Source organism: Trichechus manatus, unplaced genomic scaffold (genome assembly GCF_000243295.1).
Source record: "Trichechus manatus latirostris isolate Lorelei unplaced genomic scaffold, TriManLat1.0 scaffold00087, whole genome shotgun sequence".
Classification (NCBI taxonomy): domain Eukaryota; kingdom Metazoa; phylum Chordata; class Mammalia; order Sirenia; family Trichechidae; genus Trichechus; species Trichechus manatus.
The window spans coordinates 7,653,437-7,666,154 of NW_004444023.1; the positions used below are offsets into that span (position 1 = coordinate 7,653,437).

The following is a 12,718-nucleotide window of genomic DNA, read 5'->3' on the forward strand; positions in this document are numbered from 1 at the left end:
GCCTTCAGTATGGATTACACCTCAACATAAAGAAAACAAAAATCCTCACAACTGGACCAATAAGCAACATCATGATAAACAGAGAAAAGATTGAAGTTGTTAAGGATTTCATTTTACTTAGATCCACAATCAACACCCCTGGAAGCAGCAGTCAGGAAATCAAAAGATGCATTGCATTGGGCAGACCTGCTGCAGAAGACCTCTTTAAAGTGTTGAGAAGCAAAGATGTCACCTTGAAGACTAAGGTGCCCCTGACCCAGTCACCTCATATGCATGTGAAAGCTGGACAGTGAATAAGGAAGATCGAAGAAGAACTGATGCCTTTGAATTGTGGTATTGGCGAAGAATATTGAATATACCATGGACTGCCAAAAGAACGAACAAATCTGTCTTGGAAGAAGTACAACCAGAATGCTCCTTAGAAGCAAGGATACTTTGGACATGTTCTCAGGAGGGAGCAGTCTCTGGAGAAGGACCTCATGCTTGGTAAAATGGAAGGTCAGCGAAAAACAGGAAAACCTTCAACAAGATGGATTGACACAGTGGCTGCAACAATGGGCTCAAGCATGACAGTGATTGTGAGGATGGCACAGGACTGGTTCAGTGTTTTGTTCTGTTGTACATGGGGTTGCTATGAGTCGGAACCGACTCGATGGCACCTAACAACAACAACAAAGCTCCCCTCACTTTTGACCTGTTGGCTACGGAGTCGAGGTTTTCCCTTTACTCCTTCAAGATGCCATCTGTAAGTCTGTGGACCCACAGGCCTCCTTCACTTATCACCATATACAAATACCCCTTTAACATCCTAGCAGCAAGCTTAAGGTTCTTCAGTGGACTCACTTCTGATTTAGAAACTCCTGTTAATTTCTTGATAATTTGCTAGAATGACTCATAGAGCTCACTGAAAGTACTGTACCTACCAGTGTATACCAACGCCGGTACACACAGCCTCTGCTTCCAAACCAAGGATCCTCATGGTCCCAGTGAAGATCACCCTTCACCAGTCTCCATATACTGTGTTCCTTCTGGGCTGAGAGGCAGTATCATTACATAGTGGTTAGGAGTGAGTTCTGAAGTCACAACTGCCTGCGTTTGAATCCTGCCCTGCCATTCCCTAGTTGTATGCACTTAACTTACCTGTGTCTTGACTATGTCTTTAAGATAATTATCTGCCTTGTAGAGTGGTTGTAGAAAGTAGTTAAAACAGTGTCTGGCAAACAGACAATCAACAAAGGTATTGTTCTTATTATTAGTAGAGTTGTCCCTAGGTATCTGTGGAGGATTAGTTCCAGGACCCCCCGTGGATACCAATATCTGAGGATGGTCAAGTCTCTTATATTAAATGGTGTAGTATTTCCATGTAACCTACACACATCCTTCCCATATACTTTAAATTGTCTGTACATGTTCAGCACAGACGCAGCCGTCATAGGCCTAACTACACAGTACATGTCAGCAACAAAGTAACTTTTTTTCCTCATATTTTTGATCCACAGTTGGTTGAATCCATGAATGCAGAACCCGAGATACAGAGTTCCTACTGTGCTTGTAAAGTATTAGGAGAAGTAGTAGTAGCATTAGAACCTGTCTAACTTCCGGGGGGATAATGACCAGGATCAGCCCAGAGCTGATTTCCCATGAGGTGGAGGTCAGACATACCTCCACTCTCCAACCATTTTACCAATTCTAACACCAGCTGTCCTCCCCATGGCTCTCTACGTCTCTGCTGGGTTTGATTATCCATTGCAGTGGCCATACAGAACTCACAGACCATAACTAAGTGGTTTATTAAGGAAGTAATAGTGTACACCTTGGGATCAGGATCAGGAAGCACGTAGGCAAAGTCTCGCTTCTTCAGTGCAAGATAGCGCTCTCAGCTCCTCTTGTCGTTGCAGGCCTGTTCTCAGCCCCATTAGGAAAGGCTCCACTCGTCCCCTTCAGGAGAGGCTCCTTTTGGCCCTCTCCGGACAGCTCTGTTCAGGCCCTGCTGTCTTTCACCACGGACTCCGCCATAAGGACCGTTCCAACCTGTCTCAGCCACTGGTCCCCTTTGGGGCCTGTCACTATTTTCAGTATTACAGTCTTTGACCCATGTACAGCTCTTTTAGGAGGTTATCTCTCTGCTTTTTTCTTCTTTCTAATTCTTCCTGCTGCATCTCTTCCTGCTTCTTTCTGTCACAAAAACCTCTATGGGGTTAGCTGCATATATGCACAAACTCCTCATCAACTTCAAGGCATGGACCTCCCAACAGGGCCACGGACTGACCAATCCCCTCTTGGTAGGCCATAGACACTTCCTTTACATAGTAGGGTACAGACACTTTGTTTGCATAGTCTATTGACCAATTCCTGAAAGGTGCATAGCAATCACAGGCAGGCTGCAGCCCAGGACTGGACCAAAAGTATCAAACCAAGTTGTTTACAGCTTGTTTACCCAGGATGTGAATCAACATGGACAAGAGTAACAAATCCTCTGGGGTAGAAATCCTCTGGGGTGCAAAGATAACTCCTCCGGACTTAGGGGAAAAATCTCTCAAGCTGTTTTTCCAAAGAACCAAAGCAAAAGACCACATAAAGGAACTAACATCACCACAGTACTATTGAGAAGAGGAGAAGGAATGGAGAAAATAGGTATATCTGACCTTAATTGTAAATCTATAGCTTGATGACAAACAAGGGTTTTCATACACTGAGCCAAGGTTTTCCTATTTACCAAAATGTTTAATCTTTTCAATTGTTCATTGGTTACAAATTCCCTTGGTAGGGACAGAGAGGTGGAAATGAAGTAGAAATTCAGAGAAGTTAAGTAAAACAATGAGGACAGAGAAGAGGGTGTGATCCAAGTGTTGTTTTGGAGATAGCATCTACAGTAAGTGGTTGGGAGTGTGAGGATGACGCATAGTTGTGTTTGGGTTGATCCTTTGACCTTTTCTCATTAGCCTCCAATAACCTATATTCTAGATAATTCCCAAAAGATACGTTCTTAATTGCTTGTACAATAATGATGGCTGACTGTGAAATGGAATGGAGGAGAAATAAGTTGAGAGCAGTGGTGATTCAGTGGATGAATTCTTATCTACCATGTGGGAGGCCCAGATTTGATTCCTGGCCAGTGCAGCTCAAGTGCAGCCGCCTCCTGTCTGTCAATGGAGGCTTGCATGTTTCTGAGATGCTGAAGAGGTTTCAGTGGAGTTTGCAGACTAAGACTTGGAAGAAAGGCCTGACAAGCCACTTGCCTTTTACTGGCCTCACTTTTAATGGACTTTCACCTATATTCCAGTCCAAATATAACCTAGGCTTATCCCATCTGCTCTTTTCTTTTGTCTGTGATGGTCACTGTACTTCAGTACCACCTTATCTAAACCTTTTTCTGCCCTTAAAGCCACTTCTTGTAAGCCATTTTCAGTCGGAAGATTTCCGTGGTTGTCCACTTACGGGCTTTTCCCCTTTTATTTTCCCAGTTGCTTGTCCCTGCTATACAGACACTTGGAACTCCCGTGTTTTTCCAAACTTTTTCCTTTTCTTTTAAACATACTTGTGAAAATGGCATGAGGTTGTGTTCTGACCTCCTCTAACTTCACAGAGGGGGAGGGAGAATCAAGATAAACAGCCCAAGGCTGATTCCTGTGTGGCGGACATCAGGCATGCCTCTACCGTGCAATATTTTTACCAATTCTGACACTAATCGTCCATCCCATGGCACTCCCATGGCACTTCTCTGCTGGGTTAGATAATTCATTGCAGTGGCCACGCAGAACTCACAGATAATACAATTATGGAATTTATTACGGAAGTAACAGTTTACAGTTGAGGTTCAGAAATGCTCAGGATACAATTCTTCCATCAGGACAGCCTCTTATCAGCTGTGCTCACAGGCACACCTCTTTCCAGCTCTTGGCCTCTGCTCTGCTCAGGCAAGTGTTACAAAGTTCTTTTAGCTTTGCCAGTAAGTGCCCAGAGACACCGCACTCTGTCAGTAAGCCTCAGCCCAGAGGCACTCAGATCTAGCTCCCTGGGTCTGTAAACCAAGCTACCTAAGTGTGCAGAGGTACCCCATTCCACCAGCAAGCCTCCTGCTCAAAGGCACTCAGCTTTCTCACTTTGTGGGCTGGGAAGCCAACTGCGCCCTCTCGTGCTGGTCTCCTGCCGGACTCCTGGTTCTGCTGCCGCAGCTTCTCAGCATCTCTTCCATTCTCTCCAGTGTTACAGCTCTCTCTCTGTCTCTTGGGTCCAGGAGACTCCCAGCACAGGGATCCCAGGTCCAAAGGATGCACTCCACTCCTGGCTCTTCTTTCATTCTTGATAGTTGTAAGGTCCCCGTGTCCACAATGGGAGGGTTCATTTTAACCCTAGCGGGATGGCAAAACTGACCAATCCCTCATTAGGATTCCATACACCTTATTTGCATTGTCCCACCCCCACAAGGGTGCCCCACAAAGATACTTGCTTGCATTATTAGCAAACTGTCCAATCCTCTTGGTGAGCTGCAAGCACCTCATTTGCGTATTCCCACACAGTCATTTGATGGAAGTTACAAAGACTATGGCTGTTGATGTTAGGTGCTGTAGAGTCAGTTCCAACCCATAATGACCCTATGTACAACAGAACAAAACACTGCCCAGTCCTGTGCCAGCCTCACAATCGTTGTTATGCTTGAGCCCATTGTTGCAATCATGGTGTCAGTCCATCTCCTTAAGGTCTTCCTCTTTTTTGCTGACCCTTTACTTTATGAAGGATGCTGTCTTTCTCCAGGGACTGGTCCCTCCTGATAACATTTCCAAAGAGCGTGAGACAAAGTCTCATCATCCTTGCTTCGAAGGAGCATTCTGGCTGTACTTCTTCCAAGACAGATTTGTTCATTTTTCTGGCAGTCCATGGTATGTTCAATATTCTTTGCCAGTACCATAATTCAAAGGCATCAGTTTTCTTCGGTCTTCCTTATTCATTGTCCAGCTCTCACATACATATGAGGCAGTTGGAAACACCATGGCTTGGGTCAGGTGCACCTTAGTCATCAAAGTGACATCTTTGCTTTTTAATACTTTAAAGAGATCTTTTGCAGCAGGTTTGCCCAATGCATCATTTGATTTCTTGACTGCTGCTTCCATGGGCACTGATTGTGGATCCAAGTAAAATGAAATTCTTGACAACTGTCTTAGTTGTCTAGTGGTGCCATAACAGAAATACCACAAGTGGATGGCTTCAACAAAGAGAAATTTATTCTCTCACAGTCCAATAGGCTACAAGTCCAAATTCAGGGCATCAGCTCCAGGGGAAGGCTTTCTCTGTCAGCTCTGGAGGAAGGTCATTGTCATCAATCTTCCCCTAGACTAGGAGCTTCTCGGCGTAGGAATCCCAGGTCCAAAGGACACGCTCTGCTCCTGGCGCTGCTTTCTTGGTTGTATGAGGTTCCGTGTCTTTCTGCTCACTTCTCTCTTTTGTGTCTCAAAAGAAATGGGCTTAAGACACTATCTAATCTTACAGATCTCATCAATATAACTGCCACTAATCCATCTTATTACATCATAATGATAGAATATACAACACATAGGGAAATCACATCACATGACAAAACGTAGACAATTATACAATATTGAGAATCATGACCTAGCCAAGTTGACAGATATTTTTGGGGGACACAATTGAATCCATGACAACAACTTCAGTCTTTTTTCCGTTTATCGTGATGTTGCTTATTGATCCAGTTGTGAGGATTTCTGTTTTCTTTATGTTAAGTTGTAATCCATACTGAAGGCTGTAGTCTTTGATTTTCATCAGTAAGTACTTCAAGTCCTCTTCACTTTCAGCAAGCAAGATTGTGTCATCAGCATATTGCAGGTTGTTAATGAGCCTTCCTCCAGTCCTCATGCCCCGTTATTCATATAGTTAAGCTTCTAGGAAGATTTGCTCAGCATACAGATTGAATAAGTATGGTAAAAGGATACAACCCTGATGCACACTTTTCCTGACTTTAAACCACTCAGTACCCCCTTGTTCTGTTCAAATGACTGCCTCTTGGTCTTTGTACAGGTTCCTCATGAGCACAGTTAAGTGTTCTGGAATTCCCATTCTTCGCCATGTTATCCATAATTTGTTATGATCCACAGTTGAATGCCTTTGTAAATGAATAATTTCTTTTATAAGGATAAGCACAAAGCTGATTCCTATGAGGTGGAGGTTAAAGATATCCTAAGTGTCCAGCTTTTCCAAACACTTGTACCACTGCATCATCTCTAATGTTAAAATCAATTACTCCCTCTCCCTTCAGTACTCTCCCTCCTGTCTTTGGGTTCCATAATTCGCTGCAATATAACAGAAGTCACGAACCATATAAAGGAAATGGCTCACATGGTCATGGAGGCTGGCAAGTCTCAAATCCCTGGGTCAGGCATGGGCTTCTTCCGACCCACAAGGCTGCAGGGGCTGATGAATGGAAACCAGAGTTCAGACCACAGGCTGCTGGCTCACAAGGCTGTGGAAGCTGGCAAATCAGGTCAAATGATGGAGGCCAGTGAATCCCAGAATTAGCAGGTCAGACAGCAGGCCTCTAGCTCAAGTCGCAAGAATAGGAGGTCAGTTGATCACAAACCAGATGTGGGATCCAGATGCAGAGAGAGAGAGCCTTGCCAGGTCATTCACACATATATCTTAGGTGCAGGCCACACCCCAGGGAAGGGCATAATTTGAGTAAAGGTGGGACATGAGTCATGCCCTTCTGCAAGGCTGCGACCCAAGACACATCCTGTGCCAATCCTGCCTCATCAACATAGAGGTCAGGATCCACAACACATAAAATGTAGGACAACCATACAGGATTGAGAATCATGGTCTAGCACATAAGCCCAACCATCACAGTTTCCATATACCTTATTTGCACAGTCCCACTCAGTCATTGTGTGTGAGTCATAAAGACCATGGCTACAAGGGCTATATTAAGTAATTTCATTACACTGCACTTTGCATAGTCAATAAAACACAGGTAAATATCTTCTGGTATTCTCTGCTTTCAGCCAAGATCCATCTGACATCAGCAATGATATCCCTCGTTCCACGTCCTCTTCTGAATCCAGCTTGAATTTCTAGCAGTTCCGTGTTGATGTATGCTGCAACCACTTTTGAGTGATCTTCAGCAAAACTTTGTGTGTAATATTAATGATATTGTTCGATAATTTCTGCGTTCTGTTGGATCACCTTTCTTTGGAATGGGCACAAATATCGATCTCTTCCAGTTGGTTGGCCAGGTAGCTGTCTTCCAAATTTTTTGCTATAAACGTGTGAGCATCTCCAGCACTACATTCGTTTGTTGAAACATCTCAGTTGGTATTTCGTCAATTCCTGGATCCTCGTTTTCCACCAGTACCTTCAGTGCAGCTTGGACTTCTTCCTTCGATACCATCGGTTGCTGATCACATGCTATCTGCTGAAATGGTTGAACATTGTCTGATTCTTTTTGGTACAGTGACTCTGTGTATTCCTTCCATCTTCTTTTGATTCTTCCTACGTCGTTAAGTATTTTGCCCATAGAATCCTACAGTACTGCAACTCGAGGCTTGAATTTTTCCTCACTTCTTTCAGCTTGAGAAATGCCGAGCATGTTCTTCCCTTTTGGTCGTCTAACTCCAGGTCTTTGCACGTGTCATTATAATACTTTACTTTGTCTTCTTGACTTTGCCCTTTGAAATCTTCTGTGCGGCTCTTTTACTTCATCATATCTTCTGTTTGCTTTAGCTGCTCTTTGTTCAAGAGCAAGTTTGAGTCTCTTCTGACATCCATTTTGGCCTTTTCTGTCTTTTTAATGACCTTTTGCTTTCTTCATGTATGATGTCCTTGATGTCACTGTACAACTCGTCTGGTGTTCTTTGGTCTTTAGTGTTCAGTACGTCAAATCTGTTCTTGAGATGGTCTCTAAATTCAGGTGAGATATACTCAAGGTTGTATTTTGGCTCTCATGGACTTGTTCTAAGTTTCTTCAGATTGAGCTTGAATTGCATATGAGCAACTGATGGTCTGTTCCACAGGCAGCCTCTGGTTTGTTCTGATGATATTGAGCTTCTCCATCATCCCCTGATTTGATTCCTGTGTACTCCATCTAGTGAGGTCTACGTGTATAGTCACCGTTTATGTTGTTGAATAAAAGGTATTTGCAATAAAGAAGTCGTTGGTCTTGCAAAATTTTATCATGTGGTCTCCGGCATTGTTTCTATCACCAAGGCCATATTTTCCAACTACCGATCCTTCTTTGTTTCCAATTTTCAAACTCCAATCACCAGTAATTGTCAGTGCATCTTGATTGCATGTTTGATCAATTTCAGACTTCAGAAGTTGGTAAAAATCTTCAGTTTCTTCATCTTTGTGGTTGGTACATAAATTTGAATAATAGTTGTATAAATGATCTTCCTTGTAGGTGTGTGGATATTATCCTGTCACTGATAGTGTTGTACTTCAGGATTACAGTGCAATGAATTGCTAAATATGGCCCTTCTAGCCCTGGTTTTTGTAACTCACAATAATTGCATGGGATTGTGCAAATAAGGTCATGTAGCCCACCAAGGGGATTGGTTGGTTTTGCCACCCTGCTGGGCTTGAAGGGGAGCCAGTTCCAGAGCAGAGAGAGTATCCCACCACCGCTAAGAAAGAAGAGCCAGCATGTCCTTTGGACCCAGAATCCCTGTGCTGAGAACTTCCTGGAACCAGGAGACCGAGAGCAAGAAAGCTGTAACACTGAAGACTGCAAGAAGCAGTAACAGCGGCAGGAGAGACTGTCAGGAGACGGTACAGCGGGCTTCCCAGCTGAGTGCCTTTGGGCCGAGAGTTACTGGCAGAGTGGGGTGCCTCTAGGCACTTAAAAGCAGGGGCTAAAATAGGTTTGTAACCCTTTCCTGAGCAAGGGCAGAGGCCTCGGGCCAGACAGAGGTGTGCCTGAAAGCACAGGTCGGAAAAGGCTGTCCTGATGGAAGAACTGTATCCTGAGCATTCCTGAGCCTGAATGTTAACCTGTTACTACCCAAATAAACCCCATAATCGTGAGTGTTATCTGTGAGTTCTGCATGGCCATTGCAATGAATTATTGAACCCAACAGAGAAGTTGAGAGTGCCGTGGGAAGGACAGTTGGTGTCAGAATTGATAAAGATGGTGGAGAGAGGAGGCATGTCTGGCCTCTGCCTCATGGGAATCAGCCTTGAGCTGTTGTTGTTGGTTCTCCTTCCCCCTTGTGAAGTTAGACGAAGTCAGACGCCATACCCTCCATTTTCACAAGGATCTTGAAATGTTCTTTTTGACAATGAGTGTGATGCCATTCCTCTTCAATATGTCATTTCTGGCATAGTAGAACATATGATTGTCCAATTCAAAATATCCAATACCAGTCCATTTCAGCTCACTAATGCCTAGAATATTGATCTTTATGTGTTCCGTTTCATTTTTGATGAGTTCCAGTTTTCCTAGACTCATACTTCATACATTCCGTGTCCCAACTATTAATGGATGTTTTTAGCTGCTCTCAGTTTATGTCCTGCCACATCAGCAAATGAAGGTCCTGAAAGCTTTAGTCCATCCATTTCATTAAGATTGACTCTATACTGAGGAGACAGCCCTTCCCCGATCGTATTTTTAGTGCCTTTCAACCTGAGGGGCTCATGTTCAGGCACTTCAGACAACGTTCTGCTGCTATTCAAAAGGTTTCACTGGCCAATTTTTTCAAAAGTAGACCACCAGGTCCTTCTTCCCAGTCTCTTTTAATCTGGAAGCTCTGTTGAAACCTGTGCACCATGGGTAACCCTGCTGGTATTTGAAATGCCAGTGGCATAGCTTCTGGCATCACAGCAACATGCAAGCCACCACAGTACAACAAACTGACAGACGAGCAGCGGAGACTATGGCTAGAAGGACCATATTAGTTAATCCACTACCCCGCACTTCACAAACCCAACTATGCCTGCTGTGTATTTGTCATTCAGTGATTCAGTGAGGATTTGTAGAATGAATGAACCTTCCTTCACCAGTTTGGAACCAGTAGCCCTGCAGCCTCTGTGGTCTGCTGTTCACCGTGACATACGTGTATTTTACAGTCTCTACAAGTTTCTTAAGGCCTTCTTTAGGAAGTAGCTAAAAGTGTATTTATTTGTTACGTATGATCTGTCCTTGTTTCTATACTAACTGCTTTTACTGTTTGGGTTTTGTATATTATTGTGTGTTTACCAGTGTGCAAGGAACATTAAACATCAAGTTTTATTTACACTCATACCATAGCATTGCCGCTAAAGAGCCACCTTACATCAAAGCGTTTTTTAATCAATTTATTCCTAATGGAGATGAAAGATTCATTGTTCTCTTTTTTCCTAGAAATCTGGGAAGTTGATGATCACCTTCCTGAGCACTGGCAAAATGAAAGTAAAGTGGACAGAATGGAAAAATGAGATGAACATAATGCATCAGAAAATGTTCATCAGCACAAAAGCCATTTTCCTTTAAGGCAAATCATGGTATGTTTGACTTACATGAAAAAACTATGAAATCAAGTTTAATGTTAATCAACTAAAGCAGAGACTATGAAATAAACAACTCTACTGAACTTAACAGATGTGAGAAAATTTTTCTCCATGCTAACCATGAGCGATTTCATACTGAATCTAAATTCCCAGAGAATCAGATATCCAGCACCACTGAGTCCCAACTCATTAAGCACCAGAAAACTCAAAAGATGGAGAAACTACATGTATGCAGTGAATGTGGGAAAGCCTTCATCAAGAAGTCTTCACTAAATTGTCATCAGACCATTCACCCAGGAGAGAAACCCCATAAATGCAGTGTATGTGGAGAAGCCTTCTCTAAAAAGTACAGGCTCACTGTACATCAGAAAATTCATACAGGAGAAAAACCTTGTGAATGCATGGAATGTGACAAAACCTTTCATTATGAATCATTGCTGAATAATCATCAGAAAATGCATATGGGAGAAAAAACCCATGTATGCACTAAATGTGGAAAAGGCTTCATCCATAAAGGAGATCTCACTGTTCATCAGCGAACTCATACTGGAGAGAAACCCTGTGTGTGTGGTAAATGTGGTAAAGCCTTCAACTAGAAAGAACATCTCATTATCCATCAGCGAACTCATACTGGAAAGAAACCCTGCGTATGTAGTGAATGTGGAAAAGGCTTCAACCAGCAAGGAATTCTTATTACTCATCAGCGAACTCATACTGGAGAGAAACCCTACGTATGTAGTGTATGTGGAAAAGACTTCAACCAGAAGGGAAATCTCAATAGACTTCAGAACATTCACACAGGAGAGAAACCCTTTCAGTGCAGTGAATGTTGGAAAACCTTTGCAAGGAAATAAAAGCTCATTGTACATCAAAGATCTCGTATACGAGAGACACCATCTGGCTGCAATGAGTATGGACAAACTTTTGCCTATGCTTCCAATTTTTATTCACACAAAAGAGAGAAACATGTAGGTTCAATCAAGATGGAAGACCTTTCCACAGCTCATCACAGCTCATCACAAACCAGTGATCTCATGCAAGAGAAAAGCCCTGTTAATACAGTGACTATACAAATGCCTTCTGCGGCAGTGCAGACATCAGTAACCTTCAGTGGGCTCCTAACTAATAAGAATGTAGTCCTCGTGGGACAGCCTGTTGCTAGATGTGAACCCGCAGGAGATAATAGAGCATTCACACAGGAGAGAATCCTTATGAATACCATGAATGTGGTAGTACCTTCAGTGTCCAATTACGTCTTATTTTATGCCTCACAAAACCTGTAGGATAAACTCAGATGCATTCACTGGGGATGGGCGTTAACAAAAATTTCTACCTCATTGTGTGGCTAGAAAGAGTATCTTGAGGAAAATCATATGAATGCAGAGACTAAGAAAGCCTGATGTGCACATCCTACATAAATACGGGCTTTGATACCAAAACATACTCTGATGTTAACACAAACACATACACATCAATTGTTCTATTGTGCCAGTTAAACAAATGAAAGTCTGAGTTAATCTCTGTGAAGGAAATAAATACTGTGAATTTTTAAAACAGAAAAGATCATAAGTATCTGGAATGTTGTTATAAATGCGAAACCACATAGGAGTTGGTTGGTGGGAAAGGTGCAATACTGAATTGGTGAGATATGGGGCACATGTATATCAGTTCATTTTCCCCAGATCACACTGAAGGATTAACCAAAAACTAGATTGTCTACCATACATAATAGAACTTTATATTATGCAGAGGGACCTATTAAACAGTAGTCTTACATTAAGTCTATTCATTAATGTAATGAATAGTTGTCACATACTTCCTTTTACCTGGCCCTGTTTCCAGGAGTCAAGGATACAGTGGTGAATAAAAAAGAAGAAGCCCATGCTCTCTTGCAGAGAGTTTTGAGTTGAATCATATTTAAGTGGGATCTTTACACTCCAGCTAATCTAGTCAAAGGATGCAATATCTACATTAGGTGAAATAGACATGGAATAATTGGTACAAAGGTTTTCGTTAGAAGTTTTAGGAATTGGAAAATGCTGACAACTTCTTGTGACAATTTCTTGTCAAAATCTAGTTGCCATTGAGTTAATTCCAACTCATGGTGACCCCGCGTGTGTGACAGTAGAAGTGTGTTCCCTAGGGTTTTCCATGGCTGATTTTTAACAGGTAGATAGGCCACACCTTTCTTCTGAGTTGCCTCTGGGTGCACTGCAACCTCCAGTCT

The 12,718-nt window shown here is 42.7% G+C and overlaps 1 pseudogene; it reads left to right on the plus strand.

Moving 5' to 3' along the window:
* LOC101349717 (zinc finger protein 350-like) overlaps positions 1-12,099 on the plus strand; it is a 45,456-nt pseudogene extending 33,357 nt beyond the window's left edge.
* The last annotated feature ends 619 nt before the right edge of the window (positions 12,100-12,718 follow it).